We start from the raw sequence: 15,491 nt of genomic DNA on the forward strand, positions 1-15,491 counted from the left end.
TTGCATGTGTAGACATGTCCACTGAGGAGTAAACTGAACATTTCTGCTTGGTGCAGTGTTGTCTTGTGAATCTGGACTGACCTCTAGTGGCAAGAGAGACAAGTTACTGAATGAGTGACCTGGCAGCAGTACTCTATGGGATGTTTGAAAAAAATGGAAATAATGAAAAAGATTAAATAAAATGGAGCAAACCACTTTCAACTTATGATTGATTGTTTTTGTTCACTTTGGATAAAAATCTGGGCAGTTCTCTGCTTTGGAGCACAACGGCACCTGGTGAAATTCCAGTGCTGTAGAGAGCAGTTTCCAGGCTCAGAAAAGCAGCTGAGGCAAAAAAATTAACTATATACAGAGCCCAGTGGAGCTTGAAATGGGCCAACAAAACAATCAGCAGCTTCATCAGGATTTCATTGTGATGTAGTATAGTTGTAGTGCTGTAAACTCAGATGATAGATTTTATTTTTAAAGCATGTTTACATTGTCATCACCTTATTGCTGGTTTTTGTATTTGCATTACAGTGGTGGCTAATGCTGAAACTTAATTTTGCTAGTTGCTGCATGCTTACATAATTAGAGGGGACCCTGAGACAGGCTTAAGGCAATTCAACTGGCATCTGACCCTCCCCTTGGGGTAGACTTGCCTGCTCATACTCCTTGGCCTCCTGTTACCTCCTGTCTTTCACCTGCCACAATTTGATTTTAGGATTTTAACTGGGGAGGCTGCCTCCAGAGGCTAGGTTAGCTTCTTCCTGGGTGCCTCTCCTCTGTGTAGAGCCCTTGGGGCTTCACTGCCTCAAATGCCACAGGGTGAGTTTCCCCTTTATAGCAGCCTCAGCTGTGCCTTAGGGGTAATAATTGTGACATCTAGTCACCCCCATAGTCACACCTATGCCTTGCAGAGGTTAGTTAGTGTTGGGGGAGTGGGGGGAGAGGAAAGGGATCCTTGGTCCTGACTCCAGACTTGCACCCTCAAGCCACAAATCTTTGGGGCTTCAGCCTCCCTGGCTTCAGCCCCTTTTCTCTAGCTCAGTTCCCTAGTTCAAGGTCCACTGTCCCAGACCTCAGTTTCTGACCCCCTGGCCCCTTTCTCTCACTCTAGGCCCCCAGCCCCTGTTCCTGATCCTTGCTATGGATCTTTCTACTGGGCATCTCTCAGGCACCCCTGTGGTCTCCAAGCCACCTCTCTAGCCACAACCTGGTCCTCTGGTTTTAAACAAACATAACCAGCATAACAGAAATATGAGCAAACTGCTTCCACAAAGTTCTTCTCCACTCTGGGTCAGTACCCTATCACAGGCTATACTTTCCTATGACAAGCTTGTTCCCGCACCTGCCTCTTGCAGCATCTCAAAGGGCTTTAAGACACTGCAAGAAGCATGTGCATACTTGTGTGGATGTGCCCCATAAGATTAAGAATATGTTGCTGAAGCTTGAAAAAATAATGGATTCCAAAAATGGATAATCAGTATTAAAAACAGATTATGTGACTTCTGGAAATATTTTGTGGTCTTTAGTTGAGCCACAGTGCAGAGATATTGATTCTGGAAAGGTCCATTATTTTGATCTGAACTCACAAGCTTATCCTGGGTGCCTTTAGAAATACAAACAGGTAATTGGGAATCCACAGGATTCTCTCCCATCTAAGTGTAATAGTAGCACCACTTAGCCTTTGATAGCACTTCTGCGTTTTAACAGGCTAAATATTAGCTAAGTACCAAAATATTCCTGGGTGGAAAGAAACTTTAACCACTAGTATCTTTATTGTACACAAGCAGAAGCCGAAGCACAATATTGTTAAGTCAGTATTGTTAATATGCTCTAGACCAGTGATTTTGAACCAGGGTGCAGGGGTACCCTATGGTGCCGCTGGATCTTTTGACGGGTGCTGTGAGAAATGAGGTGTTAGTAGATAAGCAGTTAAACTAAGTAAATAAGAGCAGGCTCAGGCTTGTCCCTATGTGGACAATTCCCCATTCCCACTGCCAGGCTCCTCTGCAAGGAGGTAATAAACGCTGTAATCTATAAATTAGTTTTTGAAACTGGGTGCCACTCAATTCACAAAAGTTTTATGAAGGGGTGCTTGGAGTCCAGTGTGGGGTGCCTCAAATCCAAAAAGGTTGAGGACCACTGCTCTAGACTTTACAATGTGCTTCTAGGTGAGAGGGAAATAGGAGTGCCCTGATTCTGATCATAAATGAATGTGGGTCAGGTGTAATTCCCTTTAAATTAACAGTATAAAACTGGTGTCAGATTAGAATTAAACCCCAAGGATTCCTGGCTCTCAGTCCATGCTCTGTCCATTAGTCTCAGTCAGCAGAGGATCCAGGATGCAACCTCACTGTGCATGTTGCCAGACTTCAAGATCAGAGCTCTCAGTGGTGAAGAGGGGTGTGACTGCACCACTGCATCCTCCCTGGATTCACCGCTGGTTCTGGCTATGTGGAAAAGACATTGTAAAAAGAACTAACATGGAACATGAATTAACTTTAATTTGTGCCTTGATGTAGCTGAGGATTTATGTGATTGTTTCTTACACAATAAATGGAAGGTCTGATTCTGTTTGCTGACCTTTTTAAATCAGGACTAACTCCACTGACATATGTGAGGTTCCAGCCATGTTAAATCAGTGTGAGAAGAGAATAAGGCTGAAGATATTTAACATACGGTAGCAGCGGGTACACCTGGGTTTGCAAACAAGGAACACTCCATCTGCCCCTTTTAGAACAGGACTAGACGGCAATCAGGCTGTGTCTAGGCACAGTTCTTGTGTAGGAGAGCACTATAACATAGAGACTTGGTAATGTACAAAGTGGCCAGATGAACTTTTGTGCTTTTGACAGTGTTCAGGGAAAGGCCTTCCACATACAAGACATCAGTAATTTGAAGTTTAGCTGTTTTCACTCCTCATAGTAACAGTGAAAGAAACTTTTAAACAACCCCTGCCCCAACCACCCTGAGTGAATGACTATTTTGTCTGTTTTGAGGGAAGATGAAGGAAGGTCCTAATTTTGGCCTTCAGGGGTTCCCTATTTTCCCTTCCTCAAACTTCACTAGTGAGTTCTGTTTTTTTGCCTTTGGTTTATTTTTCCAGATCCTACTGTTGTTACCATGCACAAAAATATCAGTGTTCTCCAGTATGTTTGTGCTGAACTTATCATGTCTTGAGTCAGTACCACCCTTTCTCTTTCATTTTGGTTATCTCCAGCCTGACAGTCTTTTACTGACGTCTGAAGGTTCTCTGTTTCATCACTTGTTTTTTCTTAGGGAAAAAACACATTCACAATAGTCTTTTCCCTTCTTTTTAAACAGCAAAAAATTAATTTACTCTTATAGCACTGGCAATGGGAATACAGAAATGGCAAAAACACCCTCTTTTGCCAAATTTTAAAAATAATTTAATATCCCTGAATCTTCAGAAATGGTTCTAGAAATAGACAAACTTTGACCTTACGGTTAATTCTGTATTTCCTGTTTTTATTTTTCCTGAGTTTACTTTGTCCTCATGTTAAATACCCCTTTCTTTACCTTGATTATCTTGCACTACTTTGGAAAGAGGTCTCTCCAGTCTGTCCTTCCAAGCAGACAGACTCTTACTTATGAAAACATCCTTATTCAGGAAAGAATTTAAGCACATGTTAAGTTGCGTTGAGATCAGCGCTTGAAAGTAAGCATGTGCTTAAAGGCTTTTCCTTATAATAGGATTACTTCATACATCACGTCAGTTATGCATTGCTGTTCTGTGTGATGTACAAAATGTGTCTTTACTGTGGCCACAATTCTGCTTACCATTACTTTCTGCTTTCTTTAATTTCAAGTGCAAAAGGAATGTAAGTTCTGCCCCACTTCCATATTTTTTAGAGAGGGTGTAAAGAAACTGAATACTTTTCAAGGTAAGGTGTTTTTTTTTGAAGAATATGTTCTGACCACAATGCCTAATGCAAAGAAATGTTTTCAGGACACTTTTTGGGGAATTCTTTTCTTTTTTCTTTTTATAGTAGAACCAGATTTCCAGGATAGCATTTAAATTATCTTACTTTCTCTATGGAAATGTGAAAATATGAGATCTGAAATCTACCAAGACAGGCAGATATTAAGATAATTTTTAAAAAGTCAGAAAGTATTTTTCTATCAATTTAGCTACAATTCCCATTTATTTGAAATGTCCTTTTGGAAATATTCAAACTTTAATCTGTATCTTAGCAGTGATGGAGTGGTGTTATAGCCATGATGGTCCAGGAATTGGGCAAGAGACCAGGACTTCTGTGGGTGATATTTTTTTATTGAACCAATTGCATGGTTGGGATCGACTTAGACAAGCTTTCAAATGACCTGATAAAGAATGTGTTTCATTTAAAGCTTGTCTAAGTCAATCCCAACCATGCAGTTGGCCCAATAAAAGATATCACCCACAAAAATCCCAGCTTGTATCTTACTCATATTCATTACACATTATTTTAGAAATGTGATTGAATTTTAAGCAAAATAATGTAGCTTTATTAATGCCTTGTGCCTATGTGCCTTTATATTAACTGACAGAAGCATGGCTGGGTATATAAAAGGCTGAAATCTGCCCTCCCTCTTTAAAGGAAGATCAGAATTAATTTTTATATTACATTTATAGGGATGGTTTTGAAAGTTGAATTTGACTTAAAGATTTGGATTCAAGAACATATTTGATGTAAAACCTGGGTCTTCTGGAGTTTAGCCATGCTAACTATGAATAATATTAGTAGTCTTCCACTGCAAATTCTGCTCTTTCTTATGCCCATGCCATTATGCAGGTCCTCCACTGGAATCATCAATAGAATTCCTCCATGTTTCTACCACTCTTAGCTGACACTAGATCTTAGCCTGCTGTAAGTGAAATCCTGTCCTAACTGAATGTAAGGGATTTTTTGCCACTGATTATAACAGAACCACCCTCTGGGTTTGTCTACATGAGATGCTTTGCTGCACAGTAGATTAATTTACTGTGCAGTAAAGCATTAGGGTCTACATGTGGCACTCCATTTATTGCACAGTAAATTAGTCTATTTTGCAGTTAGCAATTGCCTGTAAATACAGATAATAAACTAACTGCACAATATGTTCTGTGCAATAGTGTATGTGTAGACACTGACTGGGATCAAATTTGTTCCTGATCACCCCAACACCAGGAGCACAGGCGGACAAGTACAGATGTTCAGTATTCCTCATCACAGACCCATATGTGGCGCTTCACAATGCACATGTTGCACATGCAGGTATTCCCCATGCTGCTAATTTGCAGTGTGAGGGGATATTTTGACCCTGGGAGATGCCAGGGTCAAAAAAACCTGTCCCTAAAAAAAAAAGTGGGGCAGTGCATGTGGCAGCAGTGTACACTTTCTAAAATTGGAGCCACAATCCAGCTGCCAGCCAGGCTACTTGCTGCAAGATTGCCATGACTACAGTGGCCGGAGGACCCAAGGTAAGGCTGCTGGGGCCAGCATAGTTGCTGGCTCCAGCCTCCCCTACCCTACTGAGGCAACATGACCCATGCCGGAGTGCCGTGGCATGGGCATTCCTCGGAGACAGGTAGCAGCAGCTACTTTGTGCCATTGCTGTTTGTCCCCATAGAAACACACATTCCTGCTCATGGGGATGCAGCCTAGGGGGCCACAGGGGATGGAGAACACCCCTGGTCCTGGTGCTACTCAGCTTCCTGCTCCCTGAAGGCACCAGGAGCTGAGCAGCGCTGGAACTCAGGAGCTCCCTGCTTCCCTACACAGCTGAGGGCTGGCTGAGAGCTGTTCCACTTCTAGGACAGCTCCCAACCAGCTCTAGGCTGCATGTGGATTACCCCAAGCAGCCCAGGACTAGTTGGGAACTGTCCCCCTTTTGGGGCAGCTCCTAGCCAGCTCTGGGCTGTATGCAGATTTCCAGAAAGGACAGTTCCCGGCTAGTCCTGGGCTGTTTGGGAAGTCTCCACAGCCTGGAGCTGACTGGGAGTTGCCTCAGAAGGTTCCTGGCCAGACCCAGGCTGCTCAGGGAAACCTCCGCACAGCCCAGAGTTGGCTAAGAGCTGCTGCAAAAGGGGGACAGTTACCAGCCAACTTTGGGCTGCCCCAGGAAATCCATATGCAGCCCAGAGCTGGCTGAGAGCTATCCCAGAAGGGACAGTTTTCACTCAGCTCCAAGCTGCTCAGGGAAATTCCTGTCCAGCCCAGAGATGGCTGGGTGCTGCCCCAGAAGGGGGGCAGTTCCCAGCCAGCCCCAGGTTGCGTGGCGAAGCTCTCCTGGGCACAGGGCTTGCCCCATGGGTACAGGGCTGGGAGGATTCTGCAGTGGCAGCTGTTTCCTGGCCTTGTGCACATCAGGACCCCTCCTGATATGTATAGGGCAAGGAGACAGCTGCCACTGCAACTGGCAGAGCTCTCCTGGTTCTGTGTACTAGCCCTGTGCTCGCTGCCATCCCCCAGGCTAGCACCCCTTGGCTGCTGCAGGGGGCCAGAGCAGGGTAGAATCAACCCAGGGTAGGAGCAGGGCTGTTCTGGCTGGGTGCAGATTTGCTTCCAACAGGGAATGTGTGTAAACATGATCCCAGGGAAGGCTTACTGCACAGTATTTTACTGTACAGTAAGCCTTTATACCATAAATAGCATGTGTAGACATGCCCTGTGTGTATTTTAGAGAAGTAAAAATGAGATAAGCATTCAGGAAGATGTCAAACTGGATTTAGTTCAAACCCAATGATAGTGGCCGACTATAAAAATCAGTTTGAGGTTTAGTTGTTGATTCTAACACCTTGTATATAAAGCTCTGTGGTTTTCAGTTGTTGGGGTTTAACTTTCTGGTTACATTAGTGTTTTTATAGATTACTGGTGTTATTCTTGTTCTGGCACTTGGTAGAGGAGATGATGCAATAAAACTATAATATTTGTAGGAACAAGTATGCATTGCAGCTTAAAGACCCGAAGGGCTAGTTTGAGAGTTTACATACTTGTGTTTGTTTTATATTAATTAAATTTGCCTGATATTAAATTACGCAGTTTAAATATTAGTTTAGAAAGGAGCTGGTATACATTATTAGCCTTATGAGTAGATCTATCACTCTGATTTTGGCACAAAGGGGGTTGCCTATTGAAAAAGTGCATATCCTACATCATAATGTTATTGTGTAGAGACCCAAAACAGGATCAAAGCCCTATTGTACTAGGAACTGCACAGCCATTAAGTGAAATAGGTCCTATCTTGAGGCACTTACTGTCTGATTAATGTAAGAAACAATAAGGTTATATAACAGATCATCAGAACAGACCAAGCCAGTCCTCAGTTGGAACTTGCCAAGACCAGGCTCACATTCCTTGTATTATTGCTTCATTGGAGCCACTCTGATGCAAGTCTTGGAGGATGGCTGGAAGCCAGAGTTGGTTTTGAGACATACAAGTTTCAGACAAATAGTTTTGACCATTTGCACCAGGTGAGGTTGTGCCCCAGTGGTGAAAAGATGAGGGAACAGGCAGTAAATACATGCATTTATGCAAATCTACTATGTGTTCAACTGCATTAGTGTTTTGAGGAAGTATTTGGAGGAAGACAGCAGTGATGTTATGAATGCTTTGAGAAAGTCATTTGTTTTAAGGTGGAAGAAAACATAAAAGTGGTTGAGAGAAAAATGAAAAAGGTGATTTGTTCTGATATCTCTTGGAGCAGAGGGTGATACAAGTAGAGGTAGGAGCTGATAGGTTGGGCATACAAAGTTATGGGGGCAGGAAACTTGAGATAGAGAAAAGGTGGTAGAGAAAGGGTGTCCAGTGAAGGACTTCAGAGAAGAGAGGTGAAAAGATTAGAAAGTACTTGGGGGGTGGGGAGTCACAGGGCTTGAGGACCATGATGAAAACAAAGGAAGTATCAGGAAGACCTGAGTGATGGAAGAAGACAAGTGTCTGAGCAGCCCTAAGAGAAGAAAAAGGCTGGCTCTTAAAAATGGGTATTGAGGAACAGCAGGCAAGTGCTAGACTTTACTTGGATGTGTAGATTAAGTGAGAGGGTGCAGCCAAAGGATGTTTAGGTTACAGGCCTGAGTGTCAGGAAGAATGGGGATGTTGTCAGACAAACTGAGGAAATAAGAGAATGGGGAGGAGAGACGATGAGTTCCACTGGTAGCAGGTGAACCTGGAGGAGATGGTAGAAAGGAAGGAGTGCAGGGGTAGAACTTGAACAGAAAAGTCTCCTTTGAATTTGAAACTGTATAATGAAGGTATCTCACATGTTGGATAGAGTCTGGCATCAAGGTAGACTTGTTCTAGAAGTAACTGAGAGGAAATATCAAAGGACTAGATCAGCATGCCTAGGGAATGAGGAAGATTTTGGTGAATATGAACAACCACTTCTCCTATCAGCTTCTTTCTAATTGTATTTTCATTTGTGTCTACTCTGTTCCATTTCATTGTTTTTTGATAGTCTTGTATGCAGCCTCATTGCACCACTATGCACATGAAAGCTTATTTGCTGAGAGAAGTTTTCTTAACTGCTTGTCTCATGAACTTAGAAGCTGTTATGTCCTGGAAAGGTTCCAGTTTTGACACCTTGAAAAACAGTTTAGCTGTTCTTAGAGATAATAGCTGCTAATGGGTGAAACTTTCTGCAAAGAGGGAAAAGACTGGCAATTTGAGCCAGATCTTTCTCCTTCCTCTGCAGGTTTAAACTCTGATTGAAGGCAGTCTGTTGTTTATGTTGATGAAATGATCTGATAAGGGGCCAGTGATATGTAGTGATAACAGCTTTGCAAGTAATTCTTGAATAAGACCTTGCTTGTGGCCTGAGATTATGTAATGTTAACTACAACAAGCTAGACATCATAATATCTAGGTTAGGGACAGACATTACACATAAACCAGTATAAGGGATAAGAAACTGGTTTAAACCTGTAACAGAACAGAAGTTCAGTGCATATAAACTGGTTTAAAAATGGCTAAAACTGGTTTAAGATAGGCCTGGATGGATGTAGTATCAGACTTAACTGATTTAGGTTAAACCAGTCTATCGAACTTCTGTCCCAGATCCCCTCCCAATACAAGTTAGGTCTCAGTCCCCCAGCACCCCAGGATGCATTGCAGTGCCCCCACTAACCCTCCCCTTAAAGGTCTGACAGGTTAGCCTCTGCCCCAGTTTGTCTGGTTAAGGTGGCCCTGCCTTGGCTGTCACAAAGCTGGGGCAGCTTCCCCAGCCCCACCTGCAGCAGCAGAGGGAGGAATGAGGAGGGGAATGGACCTACCCCAGCCCTGGCTCCCCTCTGTTGGGGTCTGCACAGCAGGGCAGGGCTGGGGTGAGGTGGGGGAGAGTGGAGGGGGAGGAATCGGGGTGGGGAATGGAACCCTGCTCTGGCCCTGGCTACCAGCCAGGGTCTGCACAGATGGGGGCCTTCCCCCCCACAGCACGGCTCTGCTGGGCTGAAAATGCCCCAGCCCCACTCCCACACCTGCCCCCTGCCTGTCAGCTGTGGGGAGTGAGCAGGGGGAGAATGGACCCCTCCTTCAGTCCCGGGTCCCTGTGGCTGGAGTCTGCACAGTGGGTAGGGGGGAAGCCCCCAAGGTGGAGGATTTTCCCCTGCAGTGCAGCTCTACCCAGCTGAGGGGAGGTGAAGTGGGGAATGGATCCTTGTTCCAGCCCCCCCAGCCGAATCTGCATAGTGGGTGAGGGGAGAAAAGACCCTGAGGCAAGAATACTGGAAACCATTTCCCGCAAAGGGACAGAATACCTTCCAGACATCCTAGCATACAGGGGACAAAAATTCAGTGCCACAGGTACACAGAAGGCTCACCAGCGCGGGGCTGGCTAGCTCCACATAGCCTTCCAGGCTAGCCTTCACGTAGAGGGAGGGCAGAGCCATGGCAGTAACTTCCCTGCCCTCTCTGGAATGCTGGATACCCCTGAGAGGCTCGTTATGCAGTGAGATGTGCTTTGCTGCGTGGCAGGGATTGCATTTCTTTCTAGTCCTTATGTAGGGGGAGAGGGAGAGGGTTTTTTACTCCTTTTCCTTTGCCCAGCGCACAGATGCACGAGAGCTAGGCAGGATTTAGTCTTTGGAATGGTAAAAAATAAACCTCCCCAAGTAGAAAACCCCCTCACTTCTAGGAGCATGTTACAGCTTCTTCCTTACTACGTCTCTGTCTCACTTTGCCTATGAGGAGGCTAAACTCTCTCTCTCAGTTGCAGACTCTTATTTAGCCAGTTAAAAAAAGAGCTTAACCTTTCTTGCTCTGGTGTCCCTATTGCTCAGAATAAATCTGTGGCATACATTCGAAGCGTACATCATGCATGTGTCCAACCTGAATCCCTGAGGCTTTGAAAAGCAGTTGCTCAAGGGCAATTACTTTCTCAGAAGAAAATGTGCATTTTGATTTTGAATAGAAATGTGCTCTTTATTTATTAAACTGAATCAGGCCTGTTGCAGTGAAGAGGTAGGAGATGCTCTATGTGCTTTTGATTATTTAAAAACAATAACACTCCGAGCTGAACGCAGAACTCACGGTACAATCTGTAATTCCTAGCATTACGCTCGCCAACTCAGGTGGCATGTTTTGAGTAGAGTGGTGGCAAAACAGTTGAGGCTTTTTACTCTGGTACAGTGGCATGAATTTGAGCCCTATTCTAGGCTCCTGCCAAAGGCTGCTCCTTAGTCAATCCAGATTTAAAAGGGGGCTTGCTCCTTCAGGCTCACCAGTCAAAAATAGCCAGATGTGATCCTAGTTGTATCACATGCTTCTGGTTTGTCCCCTGGTGAGCAGTCCTAGTCCTCAAGTCAATCTGAGGCTTGCCTGGAGGAAATCTTCTCTACCAGCTTGCCTTTCACTCACTACCTCCTGCAACAGAGCACTAAGCAGACAAGAATCTGTTTCATAATTTGCAGAGCCTGGAGGAACGTTTTGCATAGGAGAAGACAGAAAGGGGTAGGAAGGAGCAAAAAAAAAAAAAAAAAAAAAAAAATCCAGCAACTCGAAGGCAGCCCTGCTGCAGCCTCACTTCTTTCCCTTCTCTGAAAATAGGTCAGTCTGCTCCCCCCACTCCCACCCTTCATCTCTGCAACAGCCAGTCTGGAAAACGCAGAGAAAGAGAAAAGGTGGGCGCGCAAGATAATCCCCCCGCCCGGCCCTTTAACTACACACCTGGGCGGGGCGAATCCAGGCCAGTCACGTGGCGCGGGGCGGAGCCAGCTTGGCACGGGCCGGGGCGGACGTGCGCCGAGGGAGAAGGGGCGGGGCATGTTCCCAACAGCCGGGACACCCTCCCCCCCGCCGTCTCTCTCCCAGCGCTTCAAGTTGAGCGGCACGCGATTGGCTCCGGGCCGCGCCACTCTGCCGCGGGAGCCAATCCGAGTGGCCTCCTTCCTGCCGGCTCCAGTGCGGCGGGTGCGTGGTTGGTGCGAGCGCCTCGGGGGCAGCGCCTTTGGCGAGCGGGAGCCGGCGCTGGGCTGCGGGGGATCAGTCGGAGCCCGCCTGCGCTGTGTCCTGACCCCCGCTTGAGAGCACCACCCCAGGGGCAGCGGGGGACACCCAGTGCTGGAGGCAGCCGAGCTGGGCAGAGCTGCCCCTGTAGGCTGGGCTGGGCAGGGCAGTTGACTCCTAGGGTGCTGCCTCTTCAGTTTTTTCTGGCTGGGTTGCAGCCCAGCATGGGTGGCGGGGCTGCCTCTGCCACCCTGCTGGAGCCTAGCGTGCCCGCGGCTGGTGGTGGTCCTGGGAGCCTTGCCTCTGCTTGGGTCGGAGCTGGCGAAGCTCAGGGGAAGGGGGGATGGTGGTCGGGGGAGTCCGGGAAGTGTCCTCCCATGCTGACCTTGCAGCTGCTCTGCTTCCACAGTCACCTGCAAGTGCTTGAAGGGGGCGATGCCCATGGACGGATTGTCTCTCTGCCGTGGCAAAAGAGGATCGTAATCTGCGGTGACGTAGCATCCGGGGACGGAGAATCGTTGAGGCAAGTGACTCCCAAAGCGTCTCCGCTGCAGGTTGTGTAGACAGGCGGATACCGGTGGAGAGGTGGCTGCACAGGCATTGGCACCCGTTGGCTACCTACCTGCCTGACTATTTCCTCAGGGTCCTAGGCTGGTTTTGTAGCCTGAGCTGAATTGGTGCTGCCCTGGTGACCCCATTATCAGTACGTGAGCCATCTGCCTTGGGTCCATCGTTTCTGTGGGTCTTTCTTGAGGGGCAGTGCTCAAGGCTTGATACAGACCTTCAGGTGAGGCCTCATCAGTGCTGAATACAGCAAAGGATCACCTGAGTGCCCATCATTTTTCCGTCTAGGCATCCCCTAAACCCCACTCATGAAAGCTACTTATGCCAGGATTTGAAATGTGTGAGAGGAGTATGTGAGAAATGGGACTTGTTTATTAATATCTTATACTGGATCAGCTATATAGCTGGGAGAAATGTGAGATGCGCTTTTAGGCTCAAAAGACATCCCAACTTCCTTGGAGATTGTTGTAAAGCCCTGATAAGAACTTAAACCTCACTTTCAAGTATGATATGCATCATTTAGGATGCTTACAGATGTAGAAAACAAAGTGCTTTAAACTCGGTATGCCCCTGCCCTGAGCCCAGTACATGCCCAGAAGAGGCATCACTTCAGTTTGACCCGGCTTGCCCAAAGTCTGTATAGATCGGGTGCCTCTATGGGACTATTTTGGTGCTTTCATCTAATAGCTGATTGAGTCAGCTATTAGATAAAAGCACCCAAACGCCCTGCTGAAGCCTGTGATCTATACAGATGCTGTGGAGCCAGTTGAACTATTTTGCTGCTGCTTCTGGTAAAGTATGTTTTTGGGTTTTTGTTTTTTTTTTTTTCCCCCACATCTGTCAGCAGGCTTGGGTGCTGTTGAAATTATTACTGAATCTCAGTGGTGGCAGATGACAGAACAAGGAGCGATGGTCTCAAGTTTCAGCAAGGGAAGTTTAGGTTATATTAGAAAAACTTTCTTACCAGGAGGGTAGTGAAGCACCGGAGCAGGCTACCCAGGGAGGTGCTGGAACCTCCATCCTTAGAGGCTTTTAAGACCTGCCTAGACAAAGCCTTGGCTGGGATGAGATAGTTGGGGAAGGTCCTGCTTTGAGCAGGACCTTGGGCTAGGTGGCCTCTTGAGGTCCCGTCCAACCTTCATTTTCTATGTTTCTGATCTTATTTGTCTATGAACGTGAAGGTTTCATGTTTTGGTGGTGGGTGTGCACGTGCATGCAAAAGACGGGTTAAAATAGTGCACCCTTGCGTTAAGTTTGCATGTCTTTATGGGAAGTAATTCAGGGGATTTTTAAAATACGAGAGCAAGAAGATAATATTCTACAGAGATAGAAACTGCAGTTTTGTTCAGCTTACAGACACTGTTCTCTATGTGATATGACTGGGCAGAGCACAGCAGTTTTCATGAAGGTTTAATATCTTCGTTAATGTTATGAAGGATGGACTGCATTCTTAGCAGCTTTGCAGGTGAGATCAAGCTGGGTGGAGGTGCAGACACGATGGAGGGTAGGGATAGGATTCAGAATGACCTTGATAAAGTGGAAACAGGGTCCAAAATTAATCAAATGAAATTCTACAAGGGTAAGTGCGAAGTCCTGCACTTAGAACAGAAGAAATGCATGCACAGATACAGAACAGGGAATGACTGGCTATGTCGCAGTAAGGCAGAGGGAAATCTGGGGGATTTAGTGCAAGCTTAATGAGCCAACAGCATGCTCTTTTTGTGAAAAAAAATAAAAAAACGTTTATAGCATACTGGGTTGTATTAACTGGAGTGTCTCTTGCAAGTCAAGGGAAGTGCTCCTTTGCTGTATTTAGCACTGATGAGGCCTCACCTGGAATTACTGCATCAAGTGTTGAGCACCACCCTACAAGAAAGACATGTACAAATTAGAATACATCAGACAGCAACAAAAATAGTTAGAGATCTGTGAGACAGGAGTTATGAGGAAAAGTGGAAAAAAATAGGATAATTTGATCTGAGAAGACTGGGATGCTGGAGTTGATAGTAGTCTTCAAATAACTGAAAAGTGATTATAAAGAGGATAGTAATATACCAATGATTCTTAACCCAGGACAGTCTGATACACCCCAGATCCTTTGAAGGGTGCAGTGAGGTTTGAGGAGATAAGTAAGTAAGCTAAGAAGATAAGCCAGGCTCAGGCTTATCCCTGTTTGCCCAAGCCCAGCTCTTGCATAAGGAGGTAGGTAATACATTAGTTTTTGGAATTTTGGGCACTCAGTTCAGAAAGTTATGGAAGGCTGCCTCGAGTCCAAAAAAAAAAAAGTTGAGCCATTGATACAGACTATCCTCAGGCTTTGACGGGCAGGGGGGACAGGACAAAGAGCAATGGTCTTAAAGTGCATTGGTGGAAATTTAGGTTGGATATTAGGAAGAACTTTCGATCTGTGAGGGTGGAGGGACAAGCTACCTAGAGAGGTTGTGGAATTTCCATGCTTAGAAGCTTTTAAGAGGAGGTTAGACATACTTGGTTGGGATGGTTTAGTCAGGGATAGATAGCCTTGTCTTGAGCAAGAGGCTGAACTAGATGTCTTCCTGAGATACCTTCCAGCCCTATTTTTCTTTGATTCTAAAGTTAAGTTTACGTAAAGTACTAGCAAGTCAGACATGGTAAGACTCTTTCTGGCCCACTGATTCAACTGTGTTCAGATGTGGGTGAAGTGGGACAGCTGCACAAATTGTTCATCTGTTCTTCCAAACCAGATCAATGCAGGCACAGAAACACATGCTGTGCAAAGGCAATGGCCTGTCCTTATGTCATGAGGGTAGAATTTTGCTTGCACACTGGATGGATGGTTTTGATTGCACCCTGTAGGACACAAACTGTTAACTGTTTGTTTTTTCTCATTGTGGCTCATAATGGGGAGGGAATGGTATCTGAACAAGCAGCAGGTGTACAGAAGCGGTTGGTGTCCTCTGAGCCATCTGTCACTCACCCACTTCTCAGCTGTGGTGTTGCCTGCTTCACTCAGAGATGTGGTCAATGCTTCTCCTTTAAGAGACAAATGATGACTTTATCCTTCTGAACCCACATGGAAAGATGCCAATGCTAAAAAGCTAGGGAAGTCAGTTCTTCGAGACCTGGGAGGTGATCTTCAAAAATTTAGGTCTGTGGCTTTCAAACAGAGTCCTGTAGCACCCTACAGTGTTGCAAAATCCTTTTGAAGGTGCTGCACTATATTAACAATGTTAGGTGTGCAAACACCTACATGTGATTCACAAGATATAAACCTCAAGATATCAAACAAGAATTCATGGTTTCAAAAATGTTGACCTGTTGTGGTCTTTCTGAGTTATTTGCCTTAGAAGAATTGCTTTATTATTTTTCTGTAGTTAAAAACAAGTGGAAGCTAAGAGCTGGTATTTTCTGAGGGGTTCCTGGAGTCTAAAAAGGTTGAGAACCACTGGTTTAGATTTTGGTTCTTCTTTATCTTTCATTTCCCATATCTAGGTTTATGCTATGAACTGTTGGGTCTTCCCTTCCATCCCACCCTCTTAC

The sequence above is a fragment of the Alligator mississippiensis genome, chromosome 4 (assembly GCF_030867095.1).
Source record: "Alligator mississippiensis isolate rAllMis1 chromosome 4, rAllMis1, whole genome shotgun sequence".
NCBI classification, from domain to species: domain Eukaryota; kingdom Metazoa; phylum Chordata; order Crocodylia; family Alligatoridae; genus Alligator; species Alligator mississippiensis.